This window comes from Canis aureus, chromosome X (genome assembly GCF_053574225.1).
Source record: "Canis aureus isolate CA01 chromosome X, VMU_Caureus_v.1.0, whole genome shotgun sequence".
NCBI lineage: Eukaryota > Metazoa > Chordata > Mammalia > Carnivora > Canidae > Canis > Canis aureus.
Window position 1 is genome coordinate 98,500,749 of NC_135649.1, and position 15,490 is coordinate 98,516,238.

Here is a 15,490-nt window from a genome sequence, read left to right on the forward strand (position 1 = left end):
TATCCTTATAGAAGCAATTGTATTTCATGTACATTCTCATTCCCCCCACCCGGTTATTTTGAAACAAGACAGATCCTAGGCATCATAGCAATAAGCTTTTTACCATAAGCACCATATATTCCTATCACAGCTTGTGAAATATTAGCAAATATCCAGGGTTACATTTTCCACGTAACCTTTTTTTTTTAACAAGCATGTCTCAATTCGAGTCTGAGTAGAATACTTGAAAATTGTTCTTACATCTTAAATCTTTTTTTTTTTTTTAAGATTTATTTATTTATTCATTCAGAGAGAGCGAAGAGGGAGAAGCAGGCTCCCCGCAGGAAGCCCGATGTGGGACTCGATCCCGGGTCTCCAGGATCACACCCCGGGCTGCAGGCGGCGCTAAACCGCTGCGCCACCAAGGGTGCCCCTTACATCTTAAATCACATGTATTTTCTCTCCATATCTGAAACCATAAACCTTTCCCTTATTAATATCTGGCTACCTCCCCACTATATCTTACAGTAAGTAACGCACTGCAAGAAAATCCAAGACAACTTTAAAAATAGTAGGTGGACTATTTTTCTTATTCCCGTTTCTCTTCTTCTCACATCCTAAGTTGTCCCTTTTCATTAATGGATTTTTAAATAGAAAATGACTTCAGGGATCCCTGGGTGGCTCAGCAGTTTATCGCCTGCCTTTGGCCCACGGCATGATCCTGGAGTCCGGGGATCGAGTCCCACATCGGGCTCCCTGCATGGAGCCTGCTTCTCCCTCCTCCTGTGTCTCTCCTTCTCTATGTCTATCATTCATTCATAAAGAAAGAAAAGAAAGAAAAAAAAATGACTTCAAATCTGTTAACACAATACTGATCATGGTGCTCATTTTTGTAATCAAGAGAGGCATCTGTGGGAACTACCTATCTGCCTATAATCCTGCAATCTTGATCATAATTTCTCCCTAGGTATTGAGTAGCTCAGTTTTCCACAGAGAAGTCTGGAGCACTGCTGGGGGCAGGGCATCTGGTGTTTGTCTCCTACCTGCATTCTTCAAAGACTCCCTACTTAACTTTGGTCTGCTGGCCTTTGCTTAGGACACTGCCCAGGCCGTGTTTTGTGATAGCGGTTTCAAAGGTTTTAATGGGATATATAGTATGTGGGTGATATTATGGTTCGCGAGTTCCAGATTCTCATATCAGGCTAACCACCTCACTCTTCTTGTCTCGTGAAATGTGATGGGTATGCTTCTGACCACCCTTTCTTGACTTTCTGGTGGTTAAGAAATACAGGGTGCCAAAAAAATCAGGTGCTTTTTACACAGCCTGGTTTCAAGTTTTGTGTTGTGATTTGGGAGCAAAGTGATCATTGTATGTTACTTCGCTTGGTTTTTGACTTATTTGTGCATTTGCTCTCTTGGGGACCCAGGTGCTTTTCAGAGAGTAGTGTTGCATTAGTCAAGAAGCACTAACATTTGTAGCCTTTTTAAAATCCCATCCTCCAAAAAATAAAATAAAATAAAATAAATAAATACATACATAAAATCCCATCCTCCAATTTTGATTTCTCTTAAATCACTAATAGTCTGCCTTGGTTGGGTAGGTTTAATTAAAAAAAAAAATCTTTATTTGAATGGCATTTGGGGTTAGGGAGCCAGGGAAAGAGACAATTGGGTTTTAAAGCATCCTGAAATTGCTTGCATTCCCTGTATACTTCAGCAAGGAATCAAATGGTCACACGTGGCAGGGGAACTCCTATTTTAAGATTATGATTTGACTTTCTTTTTCCAAGTTCTAAAATAACGAAAACATCTTTAATGGTTGGAGAACAGGAAACTGTGCTGGGGGTCAGAAATGACAAGGTGCAGATGGGGACATACTGAAGGCAGTAGCAACCAGGATCAGTCAGCCCACAGTTCCAGTCATCCATGAAGGCCATCAAGGAAAACCTGCAAAGCATGCCTATGGGACTCCCCAACTCTGAGCAGCAAACAAATGCAAGGGTAAGTGTGCTAGATAGATAGATAGTCACTGCGACTGTGACTTTTGTCTTTGTCTCAATGTGCACTATGGTTTCATTAAATAAGCAAAGCCCTGTAGGGAGTGGTTTGTCCACGGAGATAAAGGGGCACGATGCCCCGAGTAACTTCAAGCTACCACAACAAACAGAGGAAAAACTTTGCTTGGCCTAGCTGAAGATTCCAGGGAACAATCTTCAACTCCCTAGGAAATATATAAAGCAGTACCCACCGGTGCTTGCTTAGCAGAACGTGAAACATCCCTGACTTTCCTATGCTCTGTAATCAGGCATTTTCTAAGAAACATGCACAGAAAAAAAGTAGAAGGCTTCATTCAGCTTTCCTTTTCCTTAAGGATTAAAATATTTGAGCATTGTCACCCACATAATCTTTTTTGTAAAATTCCTTAAAAATCAGTAAATATATGGAAAGGTTTCACACTCTAAAAAGAAGGACCTCATCCTACAGAATCAGAGCAGAAAACTTTAATTTCTAATCTTAATCCCAAAATTTACAGCAACTTGGTATCTCTCAGAAAGCATTAGATCAGAAATGGTTTCCTTCAAATGAAAACTAAGTTTTACAAAATCCTCAACTACAAATACAAGTAGTGATACTCAAGAAACCTGAGTTTCTGATACAACAAATGGGAAATCTAGATCTAGGAGGAACAAAAATTAGGAATACAAGAAGGAATGAACATAAATAGGGGAGAAGCAACAAATAGAGACATGGGGAGATGTTCAAAAAAATACTACCCACAAAGGTAAGAGTGACATCAGATTTCTGCATTTCTGTCAAACTTGAACAGAACTCTGTGAAATGCAAAACAGACAAAATAAATAGTATTAGAATCAGCTTAGCGGAGTCTCCACGTAATAACATTAGATATCTCACGTGAACTAAATGTTCTTTGAAATGTTTACCAAACATTTACAAAAATATATATATCAAGAAAATCATTATTATACAGGCCACATTTTTCTGAGGGACATTAAATCTAAAAAATCAAGCCCCCAGAAACTAAAAACTCTTCTAAATAACCTCTGATTCAAAATTGGAATTAAGACTAAAATCAGATTTAGTTCGGGCAAATCCTTAACAAGGGGCGTTAGCAAAGATGTTATCTGATACTAAAAAGGCAGCTTTCAACTCCCAGAAAACGGCAGAATAAAACAGTACAGTATCTGTGTTTTAGAGAATGCATCTGTTGAAAAATCTCCACATGCAAATAAATTGTCTACACCTGTAAAAGAACAAGTTGTACAAAAAAATGTTAAGTCAGAACTCAAAGAAATACATTTCTAGTACAAGATGTCTTTGTGCCAACTCCAACAATGAAAGAGAAATGTGGAAAATCGCAGCTCGACTATACTCTGAAAGAACCTGCTGTATGGAATATGGCCAGTGTCAGGAATCCTGATGACATGGTGAGCTCCAGGGAAAAGCTAGACCAGAGACACAGGTTTCCCAGCTATCCAGAAGTAAAGCATTCCCATAAAAAGTTCTGTAAGCAGAAATGGCATAAAGAAGCAGTTACCATTAATTTATATAAAACATTTGAACACTCATAGATTCCCCTCCCCGCAAAAAAACCCTCTTTAATGGTTTTCCTGTTACCTTAGGACACATCTTGCTAATAAATGCACACACACACACAAATCAGGATCAAGCACGGATGCTCACAGAGTGAGTTTAAAGCAATGGCAGCTTAATGCTGAGATGCTCAGTGTAGTTCCCAGGGAGGGAGCTTGGTGGGGCCACTCTCCCCACTTGGGTTGCATGCTGCTCAACACCTTTCACTCCCTGCCTTTTTTGGTAAAAGTGAAAGTCCTCTTCTGATTTCTTTCGGTTAGCAAAAACACGTATGAATGTAGGTCTTTCATAAAAGTGAAGTGTTCTATCCCAAACTTTAGAAAGGCCAGAGATACCCATATTCCAAGGCCAGGCTGATGTGTAATATATACGGAAAAGTGTTTATCAAACCAAGAGCTTGAGAAGGTTTGTCAGACTCTATGGCGGCCACATAAGTGGAAAGATATTCACCCTTGTAACCAGCTGAGAAGTTATGTAATGAGTCATACAGGTGAGAAGCCATACAAAAGTGAATTGTGTGATCAAGTCTTTGTTCAAAATTGCATAATCACCCATAATCACAAGTATTCTGGGGAGAAAAACACTATCAATGTGATGTAGGTGATTTAGCATTTACAACTTCTGGTAATCTCCAAATTCATGCAGGGACATGGAGCAGAAAGTCAGCATACTGACCTATCCTGGTCATAGGAACACTGGAGCAAAGTCTAAAATGTGTCATACCTGTGAACAAGCATTTGCTGTGTCTTGTTTTCCTATCAAACACAATTAAGGAAACATACAGGAGAAAACCATAAATTGGTGGTTATCTGTGGAAGACAAAATCAGAGAAGAACTAGATGAAATGGAGATAAACAATATGCTCAAAAAAATTCAGATTAATGGTCATAAAGATAATCAAGGTCCTGAGATCGAACCCCACATCGGGCTTCCTGCTCAGTGGGGAGTCTGCTTCTCCCTCTTCCTCTGCTACTCTTCCTGCTTGCGCTCTCTTTGTTAAATAAATAAATAAAATCTTAAAAAAAAACCTTCAGAGATGAAGAATTCAATAAATGAAATAAATACACTGAAAGGAATTAATAGCAAATTAGAGGATGCAGAAAAACAGATCAACAATCTCGAAGACAGCATAATGGAAAACAACCAAGCTAAAGAGTACAGGGGAAAAAATTTAAAAAATGGGAACAGGCTGAATGAACTCAGCAACATCATCAAGTATATAACATTTGCAATACAGAAGTCAAAGAAAGAAAGAGAAGAGGGCAGAAAACTTATTTGGGAAAAAAAATATCTGTAAACTTTCCTAACCACTGAGGAAGGAAAAAAGCACAACCAGATCCAAGAGGCGGGGAGAGCCCTCAACAACATCAATCCAAGGTGGTTCACGCCAAGACACATAATACTTAAACTGGCAAAAAGAAATGATAAAGAGAGAACTTTACAAGTAGCAAGAGAAAAGGAAAACTCAGTTACATCTAAGGGAAATCCCATAAGGCTATATAAGCTGATTTTTCAGCAGAAACTTTGCAGGCCAGAAGGGAGTCACGGGATATATTCAGAGTGCTGCAAGGAAAATCCCTATAACCAAGAATATTCTTCCCAGCAAGGTGGTCATTCCCAATTGAAGGAGAGATAAAGGGCACCTGAGTGGCTCAGTCAGTTAAGCATCTGCCTTTGGCTCAGACCACAATCCCAGGGGCCTGGGATGAAGCCTTGCATTGGGCTCCCTGCTGGGGGTGGGGGTGGGGGAATCTGCTTCTCCTGCCCCTCCCCCCAGCTCCTGCTCCCAATCCGCCCCCCTCTCAAATAAAAATCTTAAAAAAAAAAAAAGTTTCCCCAAACAAAAGTTGAAGTAGTTTATCACCACTAAGCCAGCCTTACAAGAAATAGGAAAGGAAATTCTTTAAGTGAAGTCTGTAAAAAGAAGAAAATAGCAAAAGGAAAAAAAAATTTCACAGGTAAAAGCAAATATACAGTAAACGTAGTAGATTAATAACGTATAAAACTAATATGGAGGATAAAACACAAAGGTAGCAAAATCAGTTGTATCTAGAAAATGTAGTCAAGGAATACACAAAAGAAAAAGATATAAAATATGACATCATCTACATAAAATGTGGAGAGGAGAGTAAAAAACGTAGTGTTTTTATTTATTGTTTGTTAAGATTTATATATTGGAGAGTGAGCAAGAGAGAGAGCACGAACAGGGGCAGAGAGATGGAGAGGGAGAAGCAGGCTCCCCGCTGAGCAGGGAGACTGATGCAGGGCTCCATCCCAGAAACCCAGGATCATGATTTTTTTTTTTAAGATTTTATTTATTTATTTATTTATTTATTTATTTATTTATTTATGAGAGACACAGAGAGAGAGAGAGAGAGAGGCAGAGACACAGGCAGAGGGAGAAGCAGGCTCCATGCAGGGAGCCCGACGTGGGACTTGATCCCAGGTCTCAAGGATTAGGCCCTGGGCTGAAGGGAGGCGCTAAACCTCTGAGCCCCCCCCCCCCGGGGCATCTCCAGGATCCTGATCTGAGTGGAAGACAGGTGCTCCCAAAATGTAGTGTTTTTAGAACATGTTCAAACGTAAGCAACCATCAACTTAGTACAGGTTGCTATACATTTAAGATGTTATATGTGAACCTAATGGCAACCACAATCAAAAACCTTTAATACATACAAAAAAAGAGAAAGGAATCAAAATGTAAGACTAATAAAAGCCATCAAACTACAAGGGAAGAGACCAAGAGAGGAAAAAAGAAACAGAAAAGAACTACAAAAACAACCAGAAAGATGCACCTGGCGGGCTCAGTTTGTAGAGTATATGACTCTGGATCTAGGGGGCCATGAGTTCAAAGCCCCACACTGGGTGTAGAATTCATTCACATGCACCAGAAAAAATTTATGAAACAGCAGCAAATGAAACCTATCAATAATTACTTTTTTGGGTAATTAAAAAAAAAAAAAAAAGTAATGCCTTTGGCTCAAGGTGTGATCCCAGGGACTTGCAATGGGGTCCCCACACTGGGCTCCCTGCAGGGAGCCTGTTTCTCCCTCTGCCTATATCTCTGCCTCTGTGTCTCTCATGAAAAAATAAAATCTTTAAAAAAAATGATTACTTTTTAGGGACGCCTGGGTGGGTCAGCAGTTGAGCACCTGCCTTTGGCTCAGGACGTGATCCCCGAGTCCTGGGATCAAGTCCCACATCAGGCTTCCAACATGGAGGCTGCTTCTCCCTCTGCCTCTCTCTCTGTGTCTCCCATGAATAAATAAATATTTTTTAAAATAAAAATATATTTTAACAAGTCTACTATCTATTTATTGAGACACACAGAGAAAGCAAGCAAGCCAGAGGGAGGAGAGGCACAGAGGGAGACAGACATTTTTTGTTTTGTTTTTTAAAGATTTTATTTATTCATGAGAGACACAGAGAGAGAGGAAGAGACACAGGCAGAGGGAGAAGCAGATTCCATGTAGGGAGCCCAACGTGGAACTTGATCCCAGGAACCAATCTCAGGACTCCAGGATCACGACATGACCTGAAGGCAGATGCTCAACCACTGAGCCAGCCAGGTGCCCTGTAGAGAAACACTCTTAAGCTGACTCCACTCCTGATGCAGGGCTCAATGTCACAACCCTGAGATCATAATCTTGAGTCGAAATCAAGATTCAGAGGCTTAACTTGACTGAACCACCCAACTACCGCAATAATTACTTTAAATGTAAAGGGACTAAATACTCCAATCAAAAAACTGAATAGGTAATAAACAACAAAACCCATGTATATGCTGGCTACAAGAGACTCACTACATACCTAAAGACACACAGACTGGTAGTACAAGGTTGGAAAAACATATACCACAGAAATGGAAATGAAAAAAAAAGTAGGGGTAACAATGCTTAGTTGGGGAAAAAAAAGGCTTTAAAACAAAACAAGTCAAGGTGGTTCAGTCAGTTAAGCAGCAGACTCTTGATTTCAGTTCAGGTCATGATCTCAGGGTCATGATACTGAGCCCCACGATGGGCTCTATGCTCAGCAGGGAGTCCGCTTCAGAATTCTTTCTCTCCTGCCCCTCCCACCACTCACACATTCTCTCTCAAATAATCTTTTTTTTTTTTTTTTAAGATACTATTCATCAATTCATGAGAGACACAGAGAGAGGCAGAGACACAGGCAGAGGGAGAAGCAGGCTCCATGCAGGGAGCCTGATGCAGGACTCGATCCCTGGATTCCAAGATCACGCCCTGGGCTGAAGGCAGAAGCTTAAACTACTGAGCCCCCCAGGTGTCCCTCAAATAAATAATCTTTTGAAAAAAATAAAAGGCTAGTAAAAAAAAAAGGCGGCCATTATGTAATGACAGAAATATTAATCCATATACCCAACAAAGAGCATCTAAATACATAAAGCAACTTTTAACAGACATAAAAGGAGAGAATGAAAGTAGTAGAAGAACAGCAGGAGACTAATACCCCACTTACATCAAGGAGTAGATCATCCCAACAGAACATCAAGGAAACAGTGGCGTTGAATGACACATTAGACCAGATGAATTTAACAGATGTATATTCCATCAAAAACAGCAGAAAACACATTCAAATGCACAAAGAACATTCTCCAGGACAGATCGTATGTTAGGACACAAAACAAGGCTCAATAAATTTAAGAAGCCTGCAATTATATCAGGCATCTTTTGCAACCACAACAGTCTTTTTTTTTTTTTTTTTTTTTTAAGATTTTATTTATTTATTCATGAGAGACAGAGACAGAGAGAGGCAGAGACAGAGGAAGGAGCAGGCTCCCCACAAGGAGCCCGATGCGGGACTGGATCCCAGATCCTGGAATCAGGACCTGAGCCCAAGGCAGACACTCAACTGCTGAGCCACCCAGGCGACCCAGCAACCACAACAGTCTTAAACTAGAAATCAACTATGGGGGGAAAAATCAATTTCTACAGCATGAAACTAGAAACCAAATCTGGGGAAAACACAAATACATGCAGGTTGAACAACAGGCACTAAACAACAAATGGGCCAAACGTAAATCAAAAAGGAAATTTAAAAAATACATGAAGACAAATGATAATAAAAACACAACTGTCCAGAGACTCCTGGGTGGCTCAGCGGTTGAGTGTCTGCCTTTGGCCCAGGGCGTGATCCTGGAGTCTGGGGATCGAGTCCCACATCGGGCTCCCTGCATGGAATCTGCCTCTCCCTCTGCCTGTGTCTCTGCCTCTCTCTGTGTGTGTCTCTTATGAATAAATAAAATCTTAAAAACAAACAAACAACCCACAACTGTCCAAAATCTGTGGGATGTAGCAAAAGCTGTTCTAAGATGGAACTTTAGAGCAATACAGGTCTACCTTAAGTAACAAGAAAAATCTCCAATAACCTAACCTTACACCTAAAGGACCTAGAAAAAGAACTTATAAAGCCCAGAACTATTCTAAGGAAGGAAATAAAAATGACTGAGTGGAAGTAAATGCAACACAGACTAAAACAATAGAAAAGACCAATGAAGCCAAGGGCTGCATCTCTGAATGGATCAACAATTGATAAACCTTTAGCCAGGCTCATCAAGAAAAAAAAAGAGAGAGAGGCCTGGAAAAAGAAATAAAGGTGAAAAAATAACAATGGACATCAAGAAATACAAAGGATTGTAAGAGAATGCAATGAAAATTATGTGCCAACAAAATAGACAACCTAGAAGAAATGCATAAATTCCCAGATTATACAACCTTTCAAAAGTGAATTAGGTGCAAATGGCAAGACTTCATATTTTTATGTCTAATACTCCATTATGTATATGCCATGTCTTTATCCATTCATCTGTCAGTGGACACTTGATTTGCTTCCATACTTTGGCTATTGTAAATAATGCTACATAACTTGGCATTTTTAAGAAAAATTTGCTTTTGGGATGCCTGGGTGCCTCTGTGGTTGAGCACCTGCCTTCAGCTCAGGGTGTGATCCTGGAGTCCCAGGATCGAGTCCCACGTTGGGCTCCCTGCATGGAGCCTGCTTCTCCCTCTGCCTGTGTCTCTGCCTCTTTCTCTGTGTCTCTTATGAATAAATAAAATCTTTTAAAAAAATATGCCTTGGGATCCCCGGGTGGCTTAGTGGTTTAGTGTCTGCCTTCAGCCCAGGGCCTGATCCTGGAGTCCAAGGATCGAGTCCCACATTGGGCTCCCTGCAGGGAGCCTGCTTCTCCCTCTGCCTGTGTCTCTGCCTCTCTCTCTCTCTCCGTATCTCTCATGAATAAACAAAATCTTAAAAAATATTAAAAAAAATAAAATAAAGATAGAAAAATATGCCTTTATACCAGCAGGAAAAAAATGACAGAATTATGTACAGTGAAAGGGAAACTGCCAAAATAAATGATGACTTCTGGATTTTTAATTGTAATCTTACATATTTTACTTCAAAATACTATGTGTAGGGGGAATCCCTGAGTGGCTCAGGGGCAGTTTAGCGCCTGCCTTCAGCCCAGGGTGTGACCCTGGAGACCTGGGATCCAGTCCCACATGGGGTTCCCTGCATGGAGCCTGCTTCTCCCTCCTCCTGTGTCTCTGCCTCTCTCTCTCTCTCTGTGTCTCTCATGAATAAATAAATAAAATCTTAAAAAAAAATACTATGTGTAGATTTCAAATTTGGATAACACTTTAAATTATTAGCAGGTGAAGGGCGCCTGGGTGGCTCAGTCGGTGAAGCATCTGCCTTCAGCTCAGATCATGATCTCGGGGTCCTGGTATTGAGCCCCATGTTGGACCCCCTGCTTCTCCCTCTCCCCCCTGTTCATGCTCTCTCTCATACTCACAAACAAAATCTTTACAAACAAAACAAAACCCAATAGTGAATCAGGGAGAAATCGAAAAACTAAACAGACCAATTACTAGTAATGAAATTGAATCAGTAATCCAACAACTCCCAACAAACAAAAGCTTAGGACCAGATGGCTTCACAGGTGAAGTCTAGAAAACACGTAAACAACAACAACAAAAACCTATTCTTCTCAAACTATTCCAAAAAATAAAAGAGGAAGGGAAACTTCCAAATTCATTCTACAAGGCCATCATTACTCTGATACTAAAACCAGAAATGTGACAAAAAGGAAAACTGCAGACCAGTTAGATGGAAAAATCCTCAATGAAGTATTAGCAAACTTAATTCAACAGTACATTACAAAATCATCACCGAGATCAGGTCGGGTTGATTCCAGGGATATGAAAGTGGTTCAAAATTCATCAACCAATGAATGTGATAGATCACATTAACAAGAGGAAGGCTAGATACCATATAATCATTTCAATAGATGCAGAAAAAGCATTTGATGAAATACATGTATTCATGACAAAAACTCTCAAGAAAATGGGTTTAGAGAGAATATGCCTTAAATATGATGAAGTCCATATTGGAACTGTAATTTATAATGGGCATGTAATAATTTCATAATCTACAACCATCAAGAAGTCTAAGGAAGAATAAAGAGGTGATGTGGGATGGGAATATCTTGACTTCAAATGTGTGAGACACAATCTACACAGAGAATCAAGAAAATTGTACCTTTCTTACTTACCAAGTTTTGTCAATTTTATTCATTTTTTAAAAACATGATAAAGAAGTTATGTGGGGACCAGAGAGTTAGAATCTCTGATGTTGTATCAAGGAACATTTCCATTTTAGAAGGAGAATTTGCACTAAGCCGTAAAAACATTTTTTTAAGGAGTAAGCATTTAATAAATGAACAAATCTGTCTTCCTATCCCATCAATATGCTAGTTTCCAAGAGAAAGTAGGAATTAGTCTTAGGATTAATGTTTAAGTACAAAGAATACAAGTTCAACTTCTGAAGACCCACAATGATTAAAGCACTACATTAACTCCTCCATTTGTGTTCATTCTCTAAAATAATCATATTCTTCTAATTATAAGCACACACACTGTGTGTGTGCACACATGTATGTATAGTGCCACACAAATTGTTATGACAGTGTTCTGTGTTTTAGTAGGAAGAAGTGCCTGGAGTATTAATGGTTAAGGATTCTGTCTGTGGAGGTGGACTATTTGCTGTGTGATCTTCTACAAACTGCTTTATTTCACTCAAACTCAATCACCTCATTTGTGAAATGTGAACAACAATAGCACTCCACCTCATTGGGTTGTTGTGAAGATTAAATGATTTATTATATTTGAGGCGCAGAGAATGGTTCTTAGTATACTCTAAATACTCAAAAACTGTTAGCTATTTTTTTAAAAAAATTAATATTACAAAACAAAGGAAGCAAACTTCCAGAACTGAAGGGAGAAATAGTTCTGCAAACAGTTAAAGACTTCAATAGAACACGTTAAGTTATGGATAAAACATCTAGACAGAAAATCAATAAAGAAACAGAGAACTGGAACAACACTGTAAACCATCTATACTTAGCAGACACAAAGAAGACTCCATCCAACAACGCCAGAAAACAGTCTTCACAAGTACACATGGAACCTTCTTCTCCAGGAAAGATCATGTTAGGCCAAACAAGAAGTCTCAGTAAGTTTTATTTTTTATTTTTAAAGATTTTATTTATTTATTCATGAGAGACACAGAGAGGGAGGCAGAGACACAGGCAGAGAGAGAAGCAGGCTCCATGCAGGGAGCCCGATGTGGGACTCGATCCCAGGTCTCCAGGATCACGCCCTGGGCTGAAGGCAGCACTAAACCACTGAGCCACCAGGGCTGCCTGCGAGTAAGTTTTAAAGGACTGAAACTGTACAAACTACCTTCTCCTACCATAAGGGAATAAAGTTACAAATCACTTCATAAAAAATGGAAAACTGAAAATTTTACAAGTATGTGGAAATGAAACGACACATTCATAAACAACCAGTCCATTAAAGAAGAAATTGCAAAGGAAAATAGAAAATACTTAGAATGAGTCAAAAAGGAAAATACAACTACCAAGGCTTTTGGGACATATTGAGGGCAGTGATTAGGGGCAAAGTTATAGCTATAAATTCCTGTGTTAAAAAAAAAAAACCACAAAAGATCTCCAATCAATAACCTAAACTTACAACTTTGAGGAACTAGAAAAAGAAGAGCAGGGGATCCCTGGGTGGCTCAGCGGATTAGCGCCTGCCTTCGGCCCAGGGCGTGATCCCGAGTCCCAAGATCAAGTCCCATGCTGGGCTCCTTGCATGGAGCCTGCTTCACCCTCTCCCTGTATCTCTGCCTCTCTCTCTTTCTGTGTGTCTCTCATGAATAAATGAATAAAATCTTAAAAAAAAAAAAAAGAGCAAACTAAAGACTAGAGCAGAGAGAAATAAAATGGAGAATAAAAAAAGTAAGAGAATGGATGAAATCAAAATTTGGCTCTTTCAAAAGAAAAGACCTTTAGGTATAACGACAAAGAAAAAAAGAGAGGTCAAAGTACCTAAAGGAAGAAATCAAAGATGACCCAAATGAAAAGATATTCCGTGCTCATGGACTGTAAGAATTAATATCATTAAAATGTCCATACTAGGGGTGCCTGAGTGGCTCGGTTAAGTGTCTGCCTTTGGCTCAGGTCATGGTCCCAGGGCCCTGGGTTCGAGCCCCAAGTCAGGCTCCCTGCTCAGTGGGGAGCCTGCTTCTCTCTCTCCCTCTGCCCTTCCCTCCTGCTTGTGCTCACTCTCTCTTAAATAAATAAATAAAATCTTTTTTAAAAATGTCCATACTACACATTCGATGCAATCCCTATCAAAATACCAACATTTTTTCAAAGAACTAGAAGAAATAATCCTAAAATTTGTCTGGGACCACACAGGATCCTGAGTAGTCAAAGCAATCTTGAGAAAGAACAAAGCTGGAAGCCTTACAATCCGATTTCATAATATACTACAAAGCTGCAGTCATCAGAACAGTATGTCGTACTGGCACAAAAAGACATATAGATCAATGGAATAGAATAGAAAGGCCAGAAATAAATCCATGCTTATATGATCAATTATTCATCAGCAAGGGAGGCAAGAATATACAATGGGGAAAGGAGACTTTTTAATAAATGATATTGGGAAAAGCAGACAGCTACACACAAAACAATGGAAACGGACCACTTTCTTACACATACACAATAATTAATCCGTTCTGAGTTTAAGACCTAAACGTGACACTTGAAACCATAAAGCTCTGAGAAGAAACCCTAGGCAGTAATTTCTTTGACACTGAAGAAACATTTTTCTAGATATATCTCCTCAGGAAAGGGAAACAAAAACAAAAACTATTGGGTCTACACCAAAATAAAAATCTTTTGCACCATCAACAAAATGAAAAGGCAACTTACTGAAGGAGAGAAGACATTTCTGATAAGGGGTTAATATACAAAATATATAAAGAACTCATACAACTCAACAACAAAAAAAAGCAAATAATCAGATAAAAAATGGTCAGAGAAAGTGAACAGATATTTTTCCAAGGAAGATATGCAGATGGCCAACAGACACATGAAAAGATGGTCAACATCACTCATCATCAGGGAAAAGCAAATCAAAATCACAATGAGGTATCACCTCACACCTGTCAGAATGGCTAAAATCCACAATACAAAAAATAACACGTGTTGGTTAGCAATTAAAAAAAAAAAAACCGGGATCCCTGGGTGGCGCAGAGGTTTAGCGCCTGCCTTTGGCCCAGGGCGCAATCCTGGAGACCCGGGATCGAATCCCACGTCGGGCTCCCGGTGCATGGAGCCTGCTTCTCCCTCTGCCTGTGTCTCTGCCTCTCTCTCTCTCTGTGTGTGTGACTATCATAAATAAATAAAAATTAAAAAAAAAAATTAAAAAAAAAAAACCTTCATTCACTGTTGGTGGGAATGTTTATGTGTCCAGGGACTATAGAAAACAGTATGGATATTCCTCAAAAAAATTAAAAGTGGTATTAGCAAATGATCCAGTTATTCCACTATTAGTATTTGTTGAAGAAAATGAAACCACTAATTTGAAAAGATACATGCATCCCTATGTTTAGTTCATTGTTATTTACTGTAGTCAAGGTATGGAAGTACCCAAATGTCCATTGACAGATGAATGGATAAAGATGTGGTGTGTGTATACACACACACATACACACAATACATACCTACACACACACACTCTAGAACATCACTTAGGCATAAGAAAGAGAGCTTGACATCTGCTACAACATGGATGGACCTAGAGTGTACAACGCTGAGAGATGTCAGAGAAAGGCAAGTACCTTATGATTTCACTCTTATGTAGAATTAAAGAAACAAAAAAAGGAGACAGAAAAAAAAAAAAAACAGACTCTAAAATACAGAGAAGAAACTGCTGGTTGCCAGAGGGGAGGTGGTTGAGAAGATGAAGGAAATAAAGCAGATTAAGAGTATACTTACAGGGATCCCTGAGTGGCTCAGCGGTTTAGCGCCGCCTTCAGCCCAGGGCGTGATCCTAGAGACCCAGGATCGAGTCCCACATCAGGCTCCCTGAATGGAGCCTGCTTCTCCCTCTGCCTATATCTCTGCCCCCCCTCCTCTGTTTCTTGTGAATAAATAAAATCTTTAAAAAAAAAAAAAGGATACACTTACAGTGATGAGCACTGAGTAGAGAATTGTACACCTGATACTAATATAACACTGTATGTTAGATTTCAATTAAAAAAACTTAGTATTGCATAGTGAAAATAATATTTTGTAAAGATGGAAGGCAGTATATAGTAAAAGGAACCATCCAAAGAACCCCCCCAAAAAAACAAAAACCCACCTAAAATAAAAATGAAAGAGGAGACATTACTGATGATCCAGAAATACAGTACTATGAATGACTACATGTCAACAAATTAGATAACGTAAATCAGGGGGCGGCCGGGTGGTTCAGTAGTTAAGTGTCTGCCTTAGGCTCAGGGCGTGATCCTGGAGTCCTGGGATCGG